Here is a 5,946-nt window from a genome sequence, read left to right as displayed (position 1 = left end):
AATCACCATAAAGTTTGCACCTTTATGCTTAAGATACCCTTAATATGTCCAGATCTACAATGATAAGCTCCAAAAACGACCTTAGCTCACAAAACCAACCAAAAAGGGACCAAAAAGCCAAAAGCAAGCCAAGGAATAGATCTATGAAATGAGATGAAAAGCTTTGAACTTTATACCTCAAGAACCATGAAATGAAGGTGCTAAAGCTGGATCTCTAAGCTCCCTTCCAAGGAATGAGTCTTCAAGCTTCTTCTTCTACCACTTCAAGATGCATAAACCCCACCAAAGATCAAAACCAAGGCTCAAAAGTACCACACAAGGCAAATGGACGAATTAGGGTTTTCAAAGGTATGGAGGCTGGTTAAACAAGGCCAAAAGAGGCTATCATATGTATTATATAGTGTACAAGCCCTAAAATTAGGGTTTCACAATTGCTCACGTACGCCATGCGTACTCCACGTACGCCCAACATGCGTGGATGAGCTCCGCGACCAACATCGGGCTAGTACACCGAGCGTACCACCCAATACGCCCTACGTACTAGCTCAAGGGCCAATTTTGAAAACTTTTTAATAAGAAGGGGTTAATTATGAAACTTACAATTTTCAAATGTTACAATTCTCCCCCACTTGAATCAGACTCCGTCCTCGAAGTCCTCTGCTCCAAATAACTCTAGATAGTGCTCCCTCATCTCATCTTCTGGCTCCCAAGTCCACTATGAACCCTTGTGGTGCTGTCATTGCACATTCACCAACTCAACAGCCTTGTTCCTCAAGGTTTTCGTCTTCCGGCCAAGAATTGCCACCGATATCTCAATATAATTCAGGTGGTCATCCACTTGAATATCCTCCAACGGTACCACTGCAGAATCATCCACTAAGAACTTCCGCAGCTGAGAGACATGAAACGTGCTATGAATCTGACTGAGCTCATATGGAAGATCCAAGCGATATGCAACCCCGCCCACCCGAGCCAAAACCCTGAAAAGACCAATATACCTGGTGCCCAGCTTTCCCCTCTTCCTGAATCAGATGACACATTTCCAAGGTGACACCTTTAGGAGAACCGTATCCCCCACCTAGAACTCTATGTCTGATCGGCGTCTGTCGGCATAACTCTTCTGCCGACTCTAAGCTGTCTGGAGCCTACTCCGTACCTACTGAATCAGCTCAGTGGTCTTGAATACCACCTCGGTACTCCCCATAACCTGTTGACCGACCTCGCCTCAACAAATCGGGGTCTTGCATTTCCTCCCGTAAATCATCTCGAAAGGAGGTCGATCAATACTGGCGTGATAACTGTTGTTATACGAAAATTCTGCTAACGCAATATACGTATCCCAACTCCCACCAAAGTCCAAAACACACGCCTGCATCATATTCTCGAGGTTCTGAATAGTATGCTCTCTCTGACTATCGGTCTGCGGATTGAATGTTGTGCTGAAATGGTGACGAGTACCCAACTCGTCGTGGAACCTCTTCCAAAACCTGGAAGTAAACCGGACATCTCTGTCAGAAACCAACGAAACCGGCACCCCATGACGTGCCGCAACCTCCCTGATATAAATCTCAGCCAATTTCTCTGCAGAAATACTCTCTTGAATCGGAATGAAATGCGCGCTCTTGGTCAATCGATCTAGGATGACCCAAATTGAAACCACTTCCCGTGCAGTCTGGGGTAACTTTAATATCCTCCCATTTCCATACGAGAATCTCCAACGACTACATCTTGCCGTGAGGTCGCTGATGCTCGGCCTTGAATTTCCTGCAAGTCAAGCACCGCTCCACATACCAAGCCACATCTTGTTTCATGTTGGGCCACCAATAATCAGGACGAAGATCCCTATACATCTTCGTTGCCCCGAGATGAATGGAGAACCTAGACTTGTGTGTTGGATTAGATGTCTAAGCCCATAACTATTATTGGTATGTACTTGACCCTAGAGTAGCATGGTCCATTTGGGTTGCATATCATCAGGACAATTTGTTAGGATGGACTTTTGAGAGAAGGTTATTTATGGTTTATTAATATATTATAAGTTATAATATATTACTATGAAATCATATGTTTTAATTAGTATCGATCAAGAATTAATTTGGAATTAATTTAGTGATCAAAAGAGACTAATTAAATCTATGGGGACTAATTATGATAATTAGTTATATTTATATGTGTTGGGCTTATGATCCATGTTGGACCAAGTTTATGTATGGATACATAAAGAGTTGGGCCACATGAACCATGGATCATAAAACCCATGGGTATGGATTATGGGTTATACCCATGACCCTTGGAATCCTACATATAAATAGGTTAGCCATAGCCAAAATCACCACTTCTTTTCTTAGAGAAATATGGAGGTGTTTTGGTGCATGGAATTCTCTCTCAAGAGCCACCTTTGTCCTAGGTGTGTTGTGATTCCATTTGAGGCATTTCATACTATTGGTGCTAAGCTCTTAAGGCCAAATACATCAAGACTTCAAGCCACATAAAAGGTATGTTTCCCTAACTAGTATATTATATGGTTTATGTCAAATGCATGCTAGTTATAGGTTTAATGCCTTGGAAACCATTTGCATGTATAATAGAGAAAACATAGATCCAAGGTATTTAGGGTTGTATGTGCACCATAGGATGTAGTATACTAAAACCCAACAGTGGTATCAGAGTCATGGGTTGTTTTCTATTATATTTGATGCAAATGTATTTTTTTTTCAAGTTGAAGGAAAAAAAAAAGAAAAAAAAACATGAAGTTTGTCAAATTTTATGATAATTACTTGATTTTATGAAAAACTAATTATTTATAAAATTTGAGTCACTTTACTACAAGAGTTGAATTAGGTCAATTTATTAAAAGATAGAATGATATGATTATTTTATTTGTTTTAAAAGTTTGATCTAAATGGTTTTAAGGAGTTACAAATTTTGTCATAAAATTTTGGAACTCAAAAGTTTTTTTTAAAGTTATGATCTTAAGAGTTTTGAAACTTCCATAAGTTATGGATGTGAAATGTCTCATTTATTAACTCTTTAGGTTATGAATTCCAAGAGTCTTCAAAGGATAATTGTCAAAGTTTTAAGATTTGTATTAGTTTATATGATTATCTAATTTCTTGAAAACTGTTGATGTGAATTATCTTTACTTATGAGTTTAATCTAGATCATAGAAAAATTATTTGATTATTGTGTTAATTGGAATATTTGATGTTAATGGTTTTTATGAACTCCATAACTTGTCCTCAAGTTATGGAAAGTGAAGAGTTTTTCTTTTTAAAGTGTCATTAAGTCTCATAGGTTATGAAAATAGAAGAGTCACTATTTTTAATGTCATCATTAAATGATTTAATGTCTTCCATAACTTGTCCTCAAGTTATGGAACTTGAATTTTTTTTTCATTAAACCTTAATTAAACTCATAAGTTATGAAAAATCCAAGAGTTTTGAAAGGTTTCAAAACTTGTCCTCAAGTTTTGGAATTTGTAAAGTTACCCCCCATGTATACTTTAATTCCAAACTAGACCTTAGAATTTTAAAAGTTTAAAATTCAACCCTTATACTATTATTATAATTTGAATTATATAGATATGTATAAGATAAAGTCGTCTTACCATTAGTAGGCCTCATTCACGAAGCCGGTCTATAAGGGGGGTATAAGGTTACTGCCTATAAAATGGCAGTTTAATGGGTGTCCACTCTCACTCACCGCTTCCTTGACTGGTGGAGGGTCGTTAGCCGAACAGGTAGGACAAGGACTATAATTCTCCCTTCATTATAAGTATAATGATAAATACTAAGTAACTAAACACTTATAAATTCCCAATCTTAGTTACTTAGGAAAATGTGAATAAGGTGCTAATCCATGAAATTACACTTTGCACTTTGTTTAAGCTATTAGTGGAGCGTGTATGGTTAACCGGCACACTAACCTGGACTTAACAAGGTAGGCAAAGGGTAACTTAATGTTTATCATAGTATCGTTGGAGCGTGTGTGGTTAACCGGCACATCGATTGAGGGGTAATCATTAAGGTACCAAGTATATTTGCATGGTTACTTCACACCTTGTTTTGTGATCCTCGGCATCCCAGTCACAAAACCTGAAGGGCACACTCGAGATTGAAACATGCCATTGAAAAGTTCAATGAATCTCAAAAGAATCTAGGAGTTTCAAAACCAATTAAAACCTAATAATACATTTCGTTTATCTTGGTGGAAATTGGTGAATCGTCATTCACCTACCTTCAAATATTTTATAGCTTGGATTACGGCATCCCTCTTCCAAGTTATAAAATAGTTTGTTGGGTCCTAGCCTTAATATATCATATCGGGTGTTATATTAAGGACTTAAATCAACTTTACATGAATTTCTCCCATTGTTGATGTCTGGTTTAGACAACAATGATCTTCCTAAACCAAGCTTTCCTAATGAATATGACTTCCCGAGTTTGGCTCATGGAAGTCATACTTCTCTTCCTTCACCTCCTCCAATTATTCTCCCTAACCCACAAGTTCAAGGTCACTCAAGCCCTAATGGAAAGCAAGGTCTATGTGTGATCACATCTTAGAGATGAATTCACATATTGACAAGCCGGGAGAGTTGGGTGTCAAAGTCTTGACAAAGTTGGATGTTTAATCACTTTCTAAGTCACATAGTGAGTTCCTTTGGGACTACTATGAAACAGACTATGACATGAACCTTAATGATCATATCTATTTGCTTTGTGCTGCTGAATCAGCAATGATTTGGAACGATAGTAAAACAAATTTGATTAGAAGATCAACTTCCCAAAGACTTTATGGACAGTGACAATGGTGACACTGGAAATCCAGAAAAAACATTCTCTTCCCAATGGAAAGGGATTGGCCATAGTCAACCCGGTTGACCAAATGGTAAAGAGAAAGGCTAAGTCTGAGATAGTCCCATTACCAAAGGGTCCATATGTTTATTTTGCCAAAGGAAGGGGCGTTGATTGCAAAGCTGCCAAATTTACCTAAGGATGTTAAAGTCAATAAGTTTGACTCTACATCAGGTAGAGCCCATTATCTAACTCTGTTAAGTTCTATTCTGAGATCCTCATTACATGATGTGACTGGGTCACATGTTGATGTTTTAAGAATAAAAGAATAGAGAGAAATCTTAAAGGAAGTATATGCTGATTCTGATCGCGAAGGTGGATTTCGATCGCATCAGAATTTTGAGCAGTTGCTTAAGAAGTTATGATATATTGCTAAGGAATAGATAACAATAATTTTCCATGTGGATTGTAAGGATAAGTTTTTCCGCAAAGTTTTAAAATAAAAGAAAATTGTTTAATTTTATTTATTTGAAGTATCCTTACAATGGCATTTGTGGAAAATTGTTGCTTATATGATTCCACTGACATCAATATTGGAAAATGGATTTGATTCTTTCATTTGTGGTAGTGTCTAAATTTACCAAATCAGGAAAGTTCCTCATCACCCAAGTTTCAATTGGACCGAAACTTGGAATCATGCAAGTTGAATAGTATGATGAATGAGAACTTTCAAGCATTGGAAAATCAAGACTAATTACTTGTTCACATGGATGTGTGAGTCAAGTGAAGGACTAAAGGGATCGAGTACACATTCTTGTGCACTGGTCATGTCCACCACAAAGCTCGTTAAGACTATTTGATTTACTAAAGTTTAGTAAATATGGTTACACTTACAAGTTTAAGTATAATTCTGAAACATTGGAAAAGTCTCAATGTATGGCAGAACGAATGGGAAGAATCAAATTAGGCAGAAAGATAAAAGTTTCTCAAATCTAAAAAGATGGGAGAGTACTTTAGTATCATGTTTGTGATCATCTTAATGATTTAGAAATCATATCACAATTAGTCCTCTAAAGGTCATCTTAGTGCATTCTTATGACTAAGAAGAGGAGTCATGAATTGTTGAAATGGTTAGATCAGGAAGATGAGTCAT

The sequence above is a fragment of the Lactuca virosa genome, chromosome 8, assembly GCF_052849685.1.
Source record: "Lactuca virosa cultivar CGN04683 chromosome 8, Lactuca_virosa_CGN04683_v6, whole genome shotgun sequence".
Taxonomy (NCBI): Eukaryota; Viridiplantae; Streptophyta; class Magnoliopsida; order Asterales; family Asteraceae; genus Lactuca; species Lactuca virosa.
Note: the sequence above shows the minus strand (reverse complement) of the source record.